The sequence below is a fragment of the Pleurodeles waltl genome, chromosome 5, assembly GCF_031143425.1.
Source record: "Pleurodeles waltl isolate 20211129_DDA chromosome 5, aPleWal1.hap1.20221129, whole genome shotgun sequence".
In the NCBI taxonomy this organism is placed as follows: Eukaryota; Metazoa; Chordata; class Amphibia; order Caudata; family Salamandridae; genus Pleurodeles; species Pleurodeles waltl.
In genome coordinates, this window is record NC_090444.1 from 1,499,300,115 (window position 1) to 1,499,319,753 (window position 19,639).

Here is a 19,639-nt window from a genome sequence, read left to right on the forward strand (position 1 = left end):
CCACAGCGGTAGAAACAAACACCGTGGCGGTAGCTGCCAACAGACAGGCGGAAGACAAAGTACCACCCACTGTATTTCAAGACACCTATCCGCCACCTTTTCTGGGGTGGAACCAACGCTATCAAAAGCACGGCGGAAACAGAACACAGAAGGGAAACCACTCACCTCTCGACACCCAACGAGGAACCAAGACGCCATGGAGCCCGAACTTCAGGTGTTACCTATGTTCATTTAGCTCCTCTTCTACCAGGAGTACGAACGGCAGTGGCGACTACGGTGAGTTCTGCACCTACAACACAGGGGAGGGGAGAGGAAAGAGAGTGACACACAACACGCAACACCCCCACCCTCACCCTCACACCCAACAACATACACACAAATACATGCATCAACATTATATATACACCCCCCCATCCCCTGGAAGAACGCAAGGACGCATGGACGGGAATGAGACATGCTCTAAACAATGTTTCTCTACCCTTTGTCTGCCAATGTTTTGTTCCCCAAACACTTTTCAAATCGACATTATTCGACCAATATTCATAACCTTCAATCGATAGTCGGGAAACAAAAGAATCTGAGTATATGAATTTCGTATTAGTCAACAACATTTGCTTATCTTTAGACGGAGTTAACTTAAAATAATATGACTTAGCATTCATTTGATGATGTCCAGAAAAATACGTAAATTTGTCAGAATACGTTTTGGAACTCCCCTGCGGGGGAGTCGGGCAATGTTCCCATTGCGTATAGTCAAATATCGTTTTTGGATTACTTGCTTTGTGTATAAAATGGTGCCCATAATAATTATAGCAAAACATGTCACCATAATTGTCTTTAAACTGGTAAACATCTTCATTTTCATAGACAGTATAATATTGTAATTCAGTCATCATGGAATCAACTGTCATCACATCCCAATCATCAGATACAATGCCTGGTATTACTATATCATTCATAGATAACTTTAGGACATACGGTATTTGAATTATCTCAGTCGGACCGTATATATCAAACAGTACTTTATCCCACACAATCCCATCCGGAATTGGCACTGCAGAAATATTCATATTCATATTCTCTTCGAACCCTATGTGATGAAAAATGTGGCTTCAACATCTCCTCCACCTGTTCAACCGCTGATCTCTCAGGAAGAAAATTACCATGTATCAGCAGAAAAAAGGTAATCACAAACCCAATCCAAAGAAAAAATGCCTAGCATAGTCAATAAGAGCCACAGATAATTCCATGGAAAAACAAAATACGTCTCTTTAAGCCAATACATCAGCTTACCTGGACCTGACAGGTCAGTAGTCGAAGAGGCAAACGAGTCCGATAGACCATCGTTGTTGTTGGCAAAGTACCCAGAGGCAGTTCGTGCAAAAGGTGTTGCCGTATTCAATGGAGGAGTTGGTGTTTCTCGCGGTGGTACACTGTAGATAGCACCATCCGTCACATCAGTAGTCATGGTGACTCGATCAAATATTTCTAAGTTATTTGATGTCAGTGGAACTAATGCGAGATCATCATCCACCCTCCCCAAGCTCGGAGAGGCAACAGTGTTGGTATAGATAACTTGAAGCGGAACATCTTCGCAAGTAGTGAGAGGGATTTGGGAACTACTGGACGTTCCTCTTGGTCTACTGTGCATAATCAGCCACATGTTGTAACTTGACATTGTCAATAGAAACAAAGCGATTTTCTTTGGCACCAGGCAACGGGGGTAGAATAACAGTTCTCGTTCTGTGTATCCCCAACACAGGGACTGGAGCTCGATAAGAAGGGCCAAATTCTTTTTTCACTGCGACCTTTTCATGCACAAGATCCCCAACTCTGGGAATCCAGCCAGTAGGTGTTACTGGCACATCCTTAATTCCTGTGGAGGCAGCACTTTTAGAAGAGTTATCATCACGGAACTGTTGTAATTCCTGCAAAACAGTGACACAATCATTTATGTCAAAAGGCGTGTCCGCCGCCTCCACACCAGGACCATCAAGATCCAGAACAAACATTTGTGTTCCGAACAGGCACTCATATGAAGTACGACCCCCGAGGGACCTTCTAGGCAGGTTATTTAGTGCTCTCTGAACTCTATATAGGTGGGTTAGCCAACTACAACCCGTACCTAAGACTCTGGCTCTTAAGGATTGCTTTAAATCGCGGTTTGATCGTTCCACAACAGAATTTCCCTCGGGATGAAATGGAGACGAGTACCGGAGCTGGACCCCCAACGAAGCCATGGTATCCCTGAATGCTCTGGAGGCAAAAGCAGGGCCCTGGTCCGAATGGAATGCCGCAACTGCATATGTACCGACAAAGACTCACAAATCGTTAATAACAGTCCGAGCGTCAGCCGAGCGCTGTGGCCACACCCACACAAATCTGGAGCAAGAATCAACAGCGACTAGTATATATTTGTATGCACTATCCGGTGTTAGTGGACCGCAATGATCCAAGTACACACATTGTAATGGTCTGTTGGATATTAAGAGTGGGGTCTGCGGCGGGGGCTTAGCTGTTGAAACTTTAATTTGTTGACAGATGTCACAACAAAGGGCATACTGCTTAGTCTCTTTATAGAGACCAGGCCACCAGTAACGGGCCTGTAATAGCGAAATTGTGGAGGCCACACCAGCATGTGCAGATGCCACTCCCTCATGCGCTGCTTTAATCAATTGTGGTCTTACAACTTTATTGGGGATGTCGCGTACGCCTACGCTAGGTATTTTAACCTCAGCATTGAGCATACTTCCCATGAAGTATTGGTATTTATTAGAAAATCCCTTAGGATAAGCCATGCCATCAACCATAGCTTTTATGGCAGCCAGAATCTCTGTGTCTGGTTTGGAACTCGAACGAGTCACTGCAGCCACAGTGGCAACCGCCACTGCCGACTTTGCTGCTTCATCAGCCAAAGTATTCCCAGCAACGTGTATTCCAATGCGCTGGTGTCCAAGAGTATGTACAACATGGACTTTGGGTAGCATCTCCTTCAGGTCTGCTACCTTCCCCCACAGTAGTCTGTATTTTATGGTGTTGCCTTTTGAATCTCTGAACCCATTCAAGCACCAGTAATGTAGATATTCATTAAAAGACTGGACACAATAATATGAATCACAAACAACCAGTGTATACCGCGTCAGATCTGTATGTTCTAATGTCATCAATAGAGCTTTCAGCTCAACCAATTGTGCCGTAAAATCCCCTAAGGTCTGTGTATAAGTATGTTGGGGGCAGAATTTCTCCCCCTCCATATGGCCGCTCACTACCGCACATGCAGCCGATTGCGCAGAGCCATCGGTGTACATGACTACTTGATATTGATCAATAGGCAACGTGTCAGCGGGAACTGGATATTCAACTTCATATTGCAGAAATTCTTGAGTTTGTAATTTTGGGTCAAAAATGTAATCTACATCAGTGGCTGTTAAAGACGTAGCCCATTGTATCCATAGCGGGTGCAGTGCTTTTGCGTTGGGAACGCTAGCTTTTGTAACAGCCTCTAGGGCCGGAATAGGGGAAACAACAATAATGCGTTTACCCTTGGCAAGAGGTCGTTCTTTAATAACAGCAGTGAGAATTTTCTCTGTGGGTGCAAATCGTTGTTCAGCAGCTGAATACAAGTGGGACTTGTATCCAATCGGGACCGTCTCACCTTCATTAAATGTGACATACGTAAACCCAATGGCCCCAGCTATCACCCTGATGACCAAATGCTTCTTATTGTCCCGTGTATGTAAATGTTTTGCAGCTAGTAGATCTGCTTGTAACTCAAGAAGAGTATGTGTATGTTCAATTGTCCAGAATTTACCTGAGAAATCAGGACGGATTAATTCACATAAAGGTTTAATGCGTGTAGCATACTCAGGAATGTACGTTCTGCCAAAATTTAGAAAGCCCAATAATGACTGGAGTTTCTTAATTGTATTAGGTGGTTGCAATTGTGCACACTTTTCTAAAAATTGGGGCGCTAGGCTCTTACCTTCATTTGACAGCTCATATCCCAGGAATATGACGCTGAGGAAGGCAATTTTAGATTTTATCAAGTTACATTTGTAGCCAATTTTGGCAAACCCTACAAGAATGCGGGCTACTCATCTTAAATGTTGTAGCAACTCGTCATCCGTTAGATATATATCATCTACATAAGACAATGCTTCAGGGTCTAACTCGTGTAAAATTGCAGTCACACAAGCCGCAAACAGTCCCGGCTGTTCTTATACCCCTGAGGCAAACAACAGAATTTTTTCTGGGAGCCTAACACGCTAAAGCTTGTCAAATCCCTGCTTTTGGGTGCTATATTCCGGCAAAAGAATCCATTCGAGATGTCTAAAGTCGTTTTATATTTTTTCCCGCACAATGTTGTTCATCAGTGCGGCGCTATGTGAATTTTGTATAGCATATGTACGTGTATGTCCGTTCAAATGTCTGTAGTCTAAGACTATTCTATATGAATGGCCCGGTGAGCTACAGGGAATAAGGGATTATTCATCGGTGAGACACAGGGTTCAATTACCCCCTGGTATTCCAGTTGTGTAAGTATTTCCCTCACCGGTGCCCTTGCTTCATGTTTTATGGGATACTGCGGTTGTGGCTGAGGTTCACCTTTAATCGGAATTACATGATATGGAGAATCCCTATCCCACCCTACGTGATTTCTATATAAGGCAGGTGCTTGTGCTAGAGCCCATTTGATGCAATAGGACTCTGCGAGAACAAGGGGCGAGAACAAAGGTTTAATAACCTCCTCCCCAACTGGGCAGGTGCAGACAAAATCAGACGGCCAATCCTGTTCAGCCAGCAAAATGTCATATATCTTGACTACACTATCCCAAAAGATTGCGTGTATAGTGCGTTCAATGTCTCCTTCCAATTGTAAAGTCACTGTATACACTCTATCGGGTTCAGAGACACGCATATCTGCTGTTTCAACTTGTATGAAGTCATCAACTGTTGTTTTTGTTGTATCGGTTTCTCTTCCTTCTTGACAGAAACCTCCGAAGAGCGTTGTGATTCCTGTCTCGGTTTCACGTACTCTGTTCTCCGCTCTGACCGCCCACCTCTCTCATTTCTCTTTTCCGATGAGTCCTGAAAGGAATGAGATTGGCGTGTATCAGTATATTGATATCTATCAGGCGTTTTTAGATTATCCCTATTTCTGAGATTATACCTATTCTGCAGGGTCTCCGTACGTGGAGATTCTCCCCTCTTTTTTTTAGGTGCCTGTTGTTTTTTCTCCTAGTGCTTCTTATTACCCTCAGGTTGCTGTTTAGCATTTTCTTTACTAATTTTGCCCTGAAATTGAGGTTTTTGCGGTCTAGCCCCTAGGCTATCTCGACCGATACTGAAATATGTTTCTGCTATTATTTTTGCCAGCTCCCGCTCCTGATCTAGTTGTGGGACGTCACGAAGACGCATACGCACTGCAAGTGCAACTGCCTCCCCTTTAAGATTACTTAGGATTATTGAAGAAACCGTGGCAAAGTTTCCCATCAGTTGCATTCCTAAATCTAAGGCCGGGGCAGCCCCGCATTCATCCTGAATTTGTTGAAGCACTGTGTGCCGTTGTATAGAGCGCGGCAAACACTGTGCCCCATGTATTACAATGTTCCACTGTGGGAACCATGCCTAATGGTAAACACATAGTTAATATTCTATGTTTGTCCTGGGGTCCCGTATGGGGAAATACCGCCTCCAGCGTATTGATTTTCTGTGCCAGCCAAAACGGAGTCTCCTCCCGTTTTGCTGGAACTTTACCCATAATAGAGTGTACAGTCACCAGGTTGTGTTATAAATAAAATGCATCTAGGGCAAAGTCCACAGAGGCCTAATACTTTAAGCAAACGTGCAGAAAACTACTTTAAAAATGGCTACACTACAGCTCTCCATATTACTCACCTAAGAAGGTGTGCCAGATAATCGTGGCCTGCTGTATGCTACACAACCTGGCTTTGCGACGGCAGGTGTCTTTTCTGCAGGAGGATGGGCCAGATGGTGGCCTTGTGGCAGCTGTGGAGCCTGTGGACAGTGAAGAAGAGGAGGCAGAAGAAGAGGATATCGACAACCGAAACAACATCATCATGCAATACTTCCATTGACACACAGGTAAGAAGATGTAACTGCTTCCCACATCTCATATTGTTGTTTGAGCTAGCATAAATCTGTAATTTTCACTCAGTGTATGGCCACTGACTTGTCACTTTGACTTTCCATTTCACAGATCTGGGTCCCACTTTGTGCCCTGTGCTCTGTTTACTCCTGGCCTACAGCTGTGTTACATTGGTATGTCAACAAGTAAATCGACATTGCTATATTCCATAGTTATTGCAATTACACATTTGTGAAAGCACAGACTGACTCTAGATTGTTTTGTGATTGAAGTGTATTTATTCCTGTGCAAATAAGTGGAGGGGGTTGTCAAATGGGCTAAGTGATGTTGGGGGAATGTCCATGGCAGAGTCCAGTCTATTTGTTCCACAGGTGCATTGTCCAAAGGGGCATAGGAAGTGGAGCAATGGCAGTTTAAGGATGGACAGGGTGACATGGTGGGACAGAAGGGTGACATTCAGGGGGGTCTCATTTTCTGGCGGGGGTCTTGGCAATGTTCTCTGTCTTGTTCCTGGATCTCAGGGACCGATTGCGGGGTGGTTCTCTATCTGCAGGGGGTGGGGTGCTGGTGTCCTGTTGTTCCTGTGGCAGTGCCTCCTGTCCTCTAGTGCTGGCGGAGGTGGAGGGCTGTTCATCATCCAGGCTAGTGTCAGGGGCCCCTTGTTGTGCCACTGTGTCCCTCCTGGTGTTGAGAAGGTCTGCCAGCACCCCTGTAATGGTGACCAGGGTGGTGTTAATTGACTTCAATTCCTCCCTGATCCCAAGGTAGTTTTCCTCCTGCAGCTGCTGGGTCTCCTGAAACTTGGCCAGTACCGTTGCCATGGTCTCCTGGGAATGATGGTAATCTCCCATGATATTGGAGAGTGCCTCGTGGAGTGTTGGTTCCCTGGGCCTGTCCCCCCTGTCGCACAGCAGTCCTCCCAGTTTCCCTGTTATCCTGTGCCTCTGTCCCCTGAACTGTGTACCTACTGCCACTGCACCCAGGTCCCTGATCATCCTGTGTTAGTGGGTTTGCTAGGGTTCCCTGTAGTGTTGGACACACTGCTGATTGACGTGTCCTGGGGACAGAGGGATGGGCCCGCTGGGTGGGTGCTGTGCTGGTGTTTCCTGAGGGGGGAGGCTCTGTGGTGGCTTCTGACAGTGGCAGGGGAACCGACTGTCCCGAGATCCCAGATGGGCCAGGCTGGTCATCTTGATCCAGGCGTGCAGAGCTGCTGTCATCACTGTGGGCCTCTTCTGTGGGGGGACTGGATATGTCTGGCACCTCCTGTCCGGTGACGTTGGGTAGGGGTCCTGTTGGGGTGTAAATGCATAGTTATTGTATCTGTGTGTGCCATCATGTGCAATGGGTGAGTGACCCTCTACTCCAGTGCTTCCATTATTGACTTGGTCCTTGTGTGATTGCTGATTTTGGGGCATGAGTGAATCTCTGTACTGGACATGCTTTGGTGATGGGTGGCCATGCATTGGTGTTACATGCAGGGCTTGGTTTTGGGATGTGTGGGTTGTGTTGGTGGGGTATCTGTGGGTTGTTGGGGTGATGGGTGTGTGGGTAAGGGTGGGAGTATGAGATCACATGCAGGTGTGGTGGGGGGATAAGGTAGTTAAGATTTGCCTTACCAGAGTCCAGTCCTCCTGCTACTCCTGTGAGGCCCTCAGGATGCATGATCGCCAAGATTTGCTCCTCCCATGTTGTTAGTTGTGGGGGAGGAGGTGTGGGTCCACCGCCAGTCCTCTGTACAGCAATCTAGTGTCTGCATACCACAGAATGAACCTTCCCCCGTAGGTCGTTCCACCTCTTCCTGATGTCATCCCGTGTTCTTGGATGCTGTCCCACTGCGTTTACCCTGTCGACAATTCTTCGACATTGCTCCATCTTCCTTGCAATGGATGTCTGCTGCACCTGTGATTTGAATAGCTGTGGGTCTACCCAGATGATTTCCTCCACCATGACCCAGAGCTCCTCCTCAGAGAACCTAGGGTGTCTTTGAGGTGTCATTGTAGTGAATCCTAGTTCGTTTTTAATGGGATAACAGGAGTTAGCTTAGCCTCTGGCTTGCAGACTCATGCCCCCATCACCTAGTGACTTTTAACCTACTTAGCGTGCTCTGTCTTAGACCATTTAATTATTTAATTCTTCTAAGATGGCTGCCTTGTTTATAGTTAGGCCACTTGTTATGATTTACATTATCAGTGTCACCGCGCTAAGGCGTCAAGATCAAGCAACAGTAGGTGGTCACATTTAGGGATTTTCCCTCTCTATACTTTCGAGGGATTGTTTATAGTAATTGCTGTCCCAAGCATGTCTGTTATCTATTGTTTGGGAACACACCTACGTCAGGGGTCCTTGTAGATCTGTATAAATACATAACACTTTAGACAGATAATCAGAGGGATTCCGACCAGAGGGCATTGCCACCATCGCTGATATCGATGCTGCACATCGTCTTGACGTTGACCCAGTCTTCATGTCCCTGCAGAGTCTGAGATAAAGATCTCATTCTAAGGTAACACTGGTTGGGGGGCTCCTCTCATGGACATGGCACTGGCAGATTAGGTTTAGCAAACCCAGCTCCCCTTTAGGTAGGAGGTTAGGCCTCTCACATTAGGGTATTCGGGCATATCACATCTTGTATGTCTTTCTTATGCATTGCAAGATGGTGGAGGTCTTTGTAATAATGACTCTCGTCTTCACAATTCTGTTTCTTGCATTATTCATTATCCTAATCATTGCAGCCCATGCAACTTATCGCAAATTGCAGTTATGTTGAATAAAAACTATTGAAACTTTACTGCATCTTTGTCATTGCCTGTGTTTGTATGAGACATGATATATCTGTGAGAAAGGGGTAATCTCTGTTTAGCCACGACACTCCCTGAGATATCTTATTCTCGAGTCCATGCATAAAGGCTGCCACAAATCACTTATTACTATTGTGTTTTTGGTGAGGTGCTGCTAGTGAGCCGGTAAGGTTGGGACAACAGTTGCGATTTGTTGTAGGATAGGCATAGTCGCCTACAGACAAAAGTACTGTCATCCTTTAACCAGCAGTCTTGCCTAGAGCAAGAGTCCAAACTACGACATGGCACCACCAACGATGGTGTTTAGGCACTACTTTACAGACACCCTGACTATCACTGTCTCACAAACAACAGGTACCCTAAGTACCATTATTCGGAGACGTCCATGGTCTTTGGGAAAATCCTCCTCAGCTGAAAAGGTAACACCTGATTAAGCTGTAGGTTGTTCGAGCTCAAACGCATAAAAGGACTTATACTCCCCATTTTTGGTGTTCTGTTTTTCTAAACAAAAAATGGCTGCTGCCATAAACATTCCTGAAAATGCTAGACATGCACTAACACAACATTTATTAACGCATGGCCTTACAGATGAGGGCAGGGATATTACTCTCATAATATAAGCTAATGAAGTATACCAAACAGAAACATTTTACTGTTGGGTCACCTTTCCTGAGGTAGACCAAAGAACACATACATTCCACACATATGAAATTGCAAATGTACCTTTACGGTACCAAGCATACCAGTATCATGAAATATCACTCACATACCAAGAGCATCTGAACTGGTTTGAAGGCGCCCTACCACATGTACTACAAAGAGTGAGGTGAGGTCCCTTAAGCAATGACGGACCTACATGGCCTGTTTGCCACATACACACCTCATCCAGGCATACAGAATATGCAAATAGCAGATCTGCAAGATTGATCTAATGAATTGGTGACATTGTATAGACGATTAGTTCAGTTCGTAATGCGAACATTGAACACAACACCAGCGCGTCCAGCACCACCAGCACCTGGTGGTTATCAATTGGCTACTGGGATTAATCCACAAAAGTGCATACTATTATGGGTAAAGTGCCCGCGGAACGGGAAAAAATACCGTTCTGGATTGCCCAGAAAACGAATCAGCTGGAAGCTGTGTTTCCCCATACGGGACCACAGGAAAAACATAGGCTGCTCACTATGTGCTTGCCTTTTGGAATGGTTCCCTCAGTGGATGACTGTGCCACATGGGGTACAGTCTTCGCTGCCATATATACTACCACACATGGTACCCCGACACTAGCCAATTTATCGGAAGTGTTAAAACAAATACAAAATGAGCCTGGGGCTGCACCAGCCCTGGATTTGGGGATGAAATTAATGCGTAACTTTGACGCAGTTTCCTCAATAATACTCAGTAACATTAAAGGGGAAGCGGTAGTACTGGCAATAAGCCAGCGTCTCCGGGAAACTCCACATCAGGAACAAGAGAGACAGCTACCGAAAATTACTTCAGAAACCTATGCTAGCATAGGACGGGATAGTTTGGGAGCCAAACCAAACTAATTGGAGTTACAAGGTGCCACCCATAAAGACGGTACAAAGCAGACACAAGAGGGCCCTAAAAAGTGATGGGACAAACAAAAGGATTTCAAAAATAGAAGAAATAAGAGAGCTGATTCTCCACACCCATCGAACTCCGAAAGGAGATATAATCTCAGAAATAGGGAGAACATTAAAACTCCAGACAGATATACTGATTCACGTCCCTCTCGTTCCTTTCAGGATGCACCGGATAGATGTAGCGAGAGAGGGGGCCGTCAAGATCGACGTCCTGAATGCGTGAAAGAAAAGAAAGACTCTCCGCAGTCTACCATTAAAAAAGAAGAAAAGACTCCTGAGCAAAAGCCACAGTTAAAATAAAAAGAAGGTGGTAGGACTGACAGCTAAAAATGCCAGTATACTTGAGAACACTGTTGAGGAACAAGACGTGGGCAGTGACTCTGTTAGACAGCGCAGCAGAGGTCACGATATGTTGCCAGAGTCTGAAAGATCATCTGGATGCGACAGCAACTAGCGATCTCATCGCAGTTGAAACAGCAGATGGCCGTGTTCTCCCCCCGATAGGGTTTATGATTTAAAAATTCAGATAGAGGGAGACATGGAGCGCACTATTAGTGTGATATTTTGGGATGAACTTACTAGTCATTTCCTATTGGCCGAAAGAGACTGGCCACCTGAACACGTCCGCAAGCTCCCGCATGGGGAAGATGTAATTTTGCCTTCTTTCTCCGATCTTGTTCCGGAAACAGAAAAATAAGCCTTTGCTGCTGAATGGGCTTTAGCGCAGGCACCTGCGCTATATCTCAATCATGTAGGTTGGGACAAGGAGTCTCCTTGTCATGTTATTCCCGTTAGGTCTACACCCTAACCGCAGCCACAGTATCCTGTCAAACATGAAGCAAAAGCTCCGGTGAGGGAGATCCTCGCCCAACTCGAGTACCAGGGAGTGATTGAGCCCTGTCCATCTGGAATGAATAATCCATTATTCCCTGTTGCAAAACCAGACCATTCATGTAGAATAGTCATTGATTATAGACATTTAAATAGTCATACACGCACATATGCTATACAAAATTCACACAGCACAGCACTAATAAACAATATAGTGCGCAAAAAATATAAAACAACATTAGACATATCTAATGGGTTTTTCTGCCAGAATTTAGCACATGAAAGTCGGGACCTGAGTGCATTCTCATTTGGCTCTCACAAACGCTTTTGTCGTTTACCTCAAGGCTATAAAAAATAGCCCGGGGCTATTTTCAGCCCATGTAACATCAATATTGCATGATATTGATTTCGAGGCGTTTTCCTACGTGGATGACATATATCTAACAGACGATGTCCTTGACATTCATTTTACAAGGGTCGATCGGATCATTTTGGGATTTGCAGACCTTGGTTACAAATTCAACTTTAAGAAAAGCAAGATCGCCTTTCTCAGTGTACTATTCCTGGGATATAAGCTATCAAACGAGGGAAAGAGCCTGGCCCTGCACTTTCTGGAAAAATGTGCTCAATTGGACCCTCCTAACACACTTAAGAAACTACAGTCATTACTAGGTTTCTTTAACTTTGGCTGAACATATATTCCAGATTATGCACAATGTATCAAGTCACTTTATGACTTGGTTCAGCCCAATTTTTCTAGCAGACACTGGACGGTAGAACATACCGGCATCCTTAGGGAAATGCAACAGGACCTGCTTGAAGCTAAACACTTGCACACACGTGACAATAAAACAAATTTGGTTATCAGAATAATAGCTGGTGCCATTGGATTTACTTATGTCACCTTCAATGAGGGTGACATGATACCCATAGCATATAAATCACATTTATACTCCAATGAAGAACAGCGTTTTGCACCTACAGAAAAGATTCTGATGGCAGTTCAGATGGCCGTCATAAAAAAGAGGCCACTTGCCCAGGGGAAAAGTATTATTGTTGTCTCCCCGGTGCCGGCCTTAGAGTCTGACACCAAAGCTAGCGTTCCCAAAGCTAAAGCATTACATCCACGTTGGATTCAATGGGCAATGTCTCTGACCGCCACTGATGTCGATTATATATTCGATCCAAAACTTCAGACACAAGAGTTTCTCCAGTACGAACAAGAGTACCCCGCTCCTCTAAATATCTTGCCTCTGGACAGATACCATACTGTCATATATACTGATGGTTCAGCACAACCCGCTGTAAGTACTAAGCATCAATACTCGGCAGCTTGCGCAGCCGTGATCGGAGTGATGGAAGATGGAGTCTTCCACCAACACAATACCTACATGCAGATCCTAGGGGACTGCACAGCCCAGTTGGCTGAACTTAAGGCTCTTATTCCAGCGCTCGAACATACTGAGCCAGGATGCCGGACTTTAATAGTCTGTGACTCATATTACTGCGTTCAGTCCTACAATGATTATCTGAATCATTGGAAACAGAACGGGTTTAGAGATTCTAAAGGGAACACCATTAAACACAAAATATTGTGGGGGAGGGTGGCTGATCTTAAGGATAAGCTGCTGTGTGTCCATGTAGTACATACATTGGGACACCAACATGTAGGAGTACACGTTACGGGTAATACATTGGCTGATGAAGCAACCAAAGCAGCAGTAGCTACGGCTTCTGTGGCTGCAGTGACTCGTTCACAGACGAGATTGGATAATGAAATATTGACTGCCGTTAAAGCTTCAGCTGCAGGCAAGCCCCTTCCGAAAGTATCCCCTACAAACTATACTTACCATATTAGTGCGCAGAATGTTGCTTGCACAACAATTCCTGGGGTTGGAGATCGAGTGATCCCCAATGAAGATCAGAGATTAGACCTAATTAAAGCAGCGCATGAGGGTGTCGCTTCTGCACATGCTGGCATATCGGCCACGATCACACTCCTACAGAAACGCTTCTGGTGGCCTGGTCTATGCAGACGGACAAAAAAATATGTCCTTTGTTGTGACATTTGCCAGCAGATAAAGGGCTCTAATATCAAACGCCCACCGCAGATATCCCTCTTAGTGTCCAACAGGCCACTACAGTGTGTGTACCTGGACCATTGTGGTCCCCTATAGCCTGATGGTGCATATAAATACATTTTAGTCACTGTAGATTCTTGTTCTAGATTCCTGTGGGAATGGCCACAGCGGTCGGCTGAGGCTCGGGCTGTTATAGAAGACTTTCTGATCTTTATCGGTACGTATGCGGTTGCAGCATTTCATTCGGACCAGGGCCCTGCATTTGCCTCTAAGGCATACAGGGACACCATGGGTACGATGGTTGTTGAACTCCATTACTCCTCACATACCATCCCGAGGGAAATTCGGTTGTGGAGAGGTGGAATCATGATCTAAAGCAGTCCTTAACAGCTCAAGTATTAGGTTCAGGCCGCAGCTGGTTACATCACATATATGGGGTCCAGAGAGCACTGAATAATCTGCTAAGACGGACCTTGGGGGGATGCACTCCATATGAGGTTCTCTTTGGGATACCTATGTATGTCCCAGATCTTGATACCCCTGGTATGGTGGCAGCAGAAACACCTTTTGACATAAATGAACGTCTCACTGTTTTACAGGAGCTTCAGCAATTTCGTGATGATAAATCATCTGCAAGTGCTGCCACCTTAGGAATAAGGGATTTAGCGAAAAACTTCGACTGGCTGGATTCCTAAAGTTGGGGATCTGGTTTGTGAGAAAATCGCAGTGAAGAAGGAGTTCGTTCCAGCATACAGAGCACCTGTACCGGTCTTGGGAATTCAAGGCACCAGGACTGTCATCTTACCACCGCTGTCTGGTTCTAGAACAAACAGATTTATCTCCATCGATGACATCAAATTACACCATGTGGCCGATCCTTCACAGTAGACCAAGAGGTCCCTTGGGTGGTTCCCGATCCCCTCTCACTACCCAACAGGACATACATTTACATAGTAGGATGAACAACACTACTACGGACTATGCAACGATGTCCAACGCTGTTCCAGATACGTCCTCGACCATGGGGAGGGCGGAAAATGAACTCTTGCTAGTTCCTGTCACCACTTCAGTGACCACTCCAGTCCAAGATTTAGCTGTTTTTTACACAAACACATCACAGACTAATGAAACTGTTTACCAAGAACCTCCACGTGAAGTGGACCAAAGTACAGATGATGCACCGGCTCGCATGTTTGCAGAGACTGCCTCTGGCTATTTCATTGACATTGATGAATTTTCTTCAGACACATCCACTACTGTTATTGACAATGTTTCAAAAAGAAGTAAGCTGTATCAATGGCTTAAAAAGAACTATTTGAAATACCCATGGAACTATTTATGGTTCTGTTTGACATTTTTTGCATTATTTTTATGGATTGTTTTTGTGACTGTTTTCTTTTTGCTTATAAATGGTCACTGTTGGACTTTTGCTTATGCAGGGTCATCCCCAGTCTTTTTTTGCCTCCTGCCTCCTATTTTTTTCTGACATGTTGCTGTTGGCTTTTCAACTCTGAGCACTTTACCACTGCTAACCAGTGCTAAAGTGCATATGCTCTCCTGTTTAAATTGTATGTAAGTGGTTTATCCATGATTGGCATATTTGATTTACTAGTAAGTCCCTAGTAAGGTGCACTAGAGGTGCCAGGGCCTGTAAATCAAATGCTACTAGTGGGCCTGCAGCACTGGTTGTGCCACCCACATAAGTAGCTCTGTAATCATGTCTCAGACCTGCCACTGCAGTGTCTGTATGTGTATTCTTACACTGTAAATTCGACTTGGCAAGTGTACACACTTGCCAAGCCTAAACCTTCCCTTTCCTTACATGTAAGGCACCCCTAAGGTAGGCCCTAGGTAGCCCCAAGGGCAGGGTGCAGTGTATGGATAAGGTAGGACATATAGTAATGTGGTTTATATGTCCTGACAGTGAAATACTGCCAATTTCGTTTTCACTGTTGCAAGGTCTGTCTCTCTCTCATAGGATAATATGGGGGCTACCTTTAAATATGATTAAAGTGTAGATTCCCCTAGAGAGTAGATGGACATGTGGAGTTTGGGATCCCTGAACTCACAATTTAAAAATACATCTTTAGTAAAGTTGATTTTGAGATTGTGCGTTTGGAAATGCCACTTTTAGAAAGTGAGCATTTTCTTGCTTAAACCATTCTGTGACTCTGCCTGGTTTGTGGATTCCCTGTCTGGGTCAGTTTGACAGTTGGGTTGTTTTTCACCTCACACCAGACAGTGACACAAAGGGAGCTGGGGTGTGATCTGCATTTCCTGATTAGCCATCTCTGCTAGGAGGGAGGGGTGGAGTGGTCACTCTCATCTGAAAGGACTGTGCCTGCCTCTGACAATGCTGTCTCCAACCCCCTGGTGTGTGTCTGAGGCCTTGCCTGGGCAAGGCAGGATTTCACCAGAAGGTGTGAGTCCCCTTTGAAGAAAGGTGACTTCAAAGACTAAAATGGGTATAAGAAGGGCACCCAAACTTACAAACTTTAGAAACACTTCTGGAACCAAGAGGAACCTCTGCCTGGAGAAGAGCTGATAGCTGAGGAACAAGTGCTGCCCTGCCTGTGACTGTGCTTTGTGGAGCTTTCCTGCAGTGCTGCGTCTGCCAGAGTAAGAGGGCAAAGACTGGACTTTGTGTGCCTTCCATCTTGAAGAAGAAATCTCCAAGGGCTTGATGTAGAGCTTGCCTCCTGTTGTTGAAGTCTCAGGGATAGCAAAGACTTCTTCCTGCCAGCACCTGGAGTCTCTGGAGAGACCCCTACTCTGCTCTGTGGTGCCCTTCCAGTTCCTGGGACCCTGAAAGGAGAGGCTGGCAGCCTAAGGACAAAAATACACGCACCGAGCGCCGTGCGGAGAAAAGATCGACGCGAATCCGATCGCAGCTGAGAAAACGACGCAACGCCGGTTCCGCAGCTGAGAAACGACGCCGCAGGAAACGCGACCGAAAAACCGACGCCCGGAGCAGGAGAAACGACGCGCAGCATCGCTGACGGAGGCTGAGAGATCGCACCCTGCGCCGCGGGACTTTCGGATCGTCGTGTGGCTGGCTTTTTCAACGCGCACCGCCGTGCCGAGTTGTTTTCGACGCACACAGCCGGGCAGGGTTACTTTCGACGCCCACCGCCCGTGCGGGGTTATTTTTGACGCAAACCAGGTACATTTTCACGCTAGCAGCGCTAGTGTGGTGTTACAACTACCTAAAGACTCTTTTTATTTTAAACCTTTAAAAAATCATAACTTGACTTGTGTATGTTGGATTTTTGTCGTTTTGGTCTTGTTTTGTCTAGATAAATATTTCCTATTTTTCTAACCTGGTGTTGTGTCATTTTGTAGTGTTTTCATTAAGTTACTGTGTGTGTTGGTACAAATACTTTACACCTAGCACTCTGAGGTTAAGCCTACTGCTCTGCCAAGCTACCAAGGGGGTAAGCAGGGGTTAGCTGAGGGTGATTCTCTTTTATCCTAACTAGAGTGAGGGTCCTTGCTTGAACAGGGGGTAACCAGACTGTCAACCAAAGACCCCATTTCTAACATTGGTGACCAGCGGTCGGGATTGGACTTGTATTTGTACTTAACATACAGTAATTAAGTGTACACTACTGCTTTGATCTCAGACCACTACGTGACCACATACTACTTGTTTGGTGATCTTTTGATTTTTCTCTTAAGGACTCTTTTTATTCTACTTCCATGATTTTGCTGATCCCTTGACTGATTCTTTTTTCTTCATTGGGAAATTATTTTCTGCCTTTGGAACTTTGCACTTGTGACCATCATGTCTCAATCTGGAGATGCAACAGCTGGAGCTGTGTTTGAAATGGAGAAACTGAAGGAGTACTCAGTTGCTCAATTGAAACAGTTCCTTAAAGATCTTGACTGTCCCACTGAGAGCTCCACCAGGGAGGGGGAGCTGCAACAGGCACAGAGGGCCTGGGTGACAATCAAGAAGGCTGGAAGGCACACAGAGGAGGAGAATATGGGGGGGGAAGTGCAGAGGATACACAGTGGTGTAGTGGAGGAACCTGTTACGCCTGGGGGGAGGGTCCCCAGGAGGGATGGCAGGGTGTCACCCAAGGGTCTGACTCCTGAAGAGTTACAGGACAGACAGGCAGAGAGGGAGTACCAATGGGAGCTGAAAAAGCTCGATTGGGAGTTGGAAGAAAGGAGGAGGAACTTAGAGATTAAAAAAATGATTTATGCTTACGAGCTTAAATTGAAAGAGCTGGAAGTCATGAGGGCTGAGTCCAGCTGGAATGGTGGCAGCAACAATTGTATATCCAGTGATGCTGCAGAAGTGCACATGCCCAGAGAGGTGGTGCCCTACTTGAAGGAGGGAGTTAACACACGCCAGGAGGTTCAGGGGTATGAGGTAGCTCCCGTGATGCACAGGGTCCCTGAGGTGGATTGGGGAACTGGCATGGGGAGTCATATTCCTACTGGTGGGAGGGACACTCTACTGACTCTAGGTGAGAGTGACAGGGAGAGGGGTTCCCCCCAGGTAGAAGTCCTGGTTATGGAGTGTGAAAACATCCCAGAAGAGTGTGGGTTGAGTGTCAGGGACAGTCAGGTACTGTCTCACCAGTCTCAGGAGGGTGATGTGGGGTGCTTTTTCAAAGCAGAGTCACTGGATGGTTGGGTGAAGGGTACTTTGGTTAATTCATGTGAGGGGCTGAGTGATGTAATTGCTGGAGAGCATATGTCTAGTCCTTATTTTCCAGAGCTATGCCAACACCAGGTGGAGTGTGAGTTCTCTGACCCCAGGGAGCTTACAATGGAGGCAGACTTCTGGGTGAGTACCAGAGAGTCTGAAGAGGCATTTGGGGGTGCTCCTGAGAGGAGTGGTCTAGGTAGTTCCCAACCAGGTGAGGTAGGGAAGGATTGTAGTGTCCCAGGTAGGTCCCAGTGTAGTGGGATGGGTGAGGGACCCCATGTCCAGTCTCAGAGGAGAGGGAATGGGGATGGGTTGAGGCCCAAGGTGCCCGAGATCCGGTCCCAGGTCCTGGAGGGTTCCCTGCGGGAACACCAGGAGGGGAGCCTAGCCTGTACCATAGGGCCATCTGTTGAGGGAGACCCCACAGTGTCAGGAGAACTTGGGGGGGCGGCTGTAGCCAGCGTCCCACCAGTTCTGGTGTCTGGCAGTACCACTCCTAGTGAGGGGGTGCAGAAGTCCAGACAGAGGGTTGAGAGGGGGTTGCGGACCCCAGTGGAGAACCTGGAGGGTCAGGGGTCAGCTCTGAGAGCAGAGCCCCCCCTGAATGACCTTGGTGAGACCATTTCTGGGTTGGGGGGAATCCAGACTCTGTCAGATGGGCAGAGGTCAGGAGACCTGCGCCAGCCAGACTCTTGTGTGGCCCTTCGGGACAGTGTGTCCCTTGAGGGGGGTAAGTGTGCCCCCCTGGAAGTCCTGGTGTGCCAGGCAGTGGTTCAACCGCAGGGTGGTGACCCTGGGTTGGATGACCAGGTTCAGAGGGTAAACTCTGACCTGGTAGGGGGTAGGTATGCCCCCCAGGAAGTCCTGGTTTGCCAGGCAGTGATCCAGTCTGTGGGTACAGACCCTGGATTGGGAGGCCAGGTTAATGGTGTCCCCCCTGACCTGGAGGAAGGGGCTACTGCTAACAGTGCCCCTACCATGTTGTCTTCTGGGGGGGCCACTCCTAGTTGGGTGGTTCAGGACCCCAGAAGAGAGGGCAGGGGGAGGGAAGCCTCACCCCTGGCCCTGGTCCAACCTGAAGGTACAGACCCCAGGTTGGAGGATCAGTTGCAGGTTAACATCCCTGCACTGGTGGAAGAATTGTGCAGGACTGCTTCTACAAGCACCCTGACAGTTTTTGACTCTGGGGGTGCCGCTTCTGCAGGGAGGTTACAGAGCCCCAGAGGGGAGGACCAGGGTCAGGTTGTCATCCCTGACCTGGTGGAAGAGAGAGTGGTCAAAGGGTGCCAGGCACCTGGGGCTACCACCCCCCACTCTCCACAGTCACAGTGGTTAGAGAGGCCTGAGGTCGGGCTCTCATCCCTGACAGTTGTCTGGGGCCACTGTGGCTTGCTGTCCTGGTGGACAGAGTTGCCCCTGGGGGGGGGAGGACGAGAGTCACACCCCGGGGGTGGAGTGGGCAACACAACTGTGTTGGCCCTGGTGGTACTATCTGCCCATTGCAATACATCTGTGAGCAAAGTAAAGTTAGGTGTTGCACAGATGGT

At 46.8% G+C, this 19,639-nt stretch overlaps 1 protein-coding gene across 3 annotated transcripts in view; it reads right to left on the reverse strand.

Annotated features, from left to right (window-relative positions):
* The window catches only part of MLIP (muscular LMNA interacting protein), a 1,731,317-nt gene that overhangs the window by 723,492 nt on the left and 988,186 nt on the right, over nt 1-19,639 (reverse strand). The gene's annotated exons all lie outside the window — the stretch shown is intronic.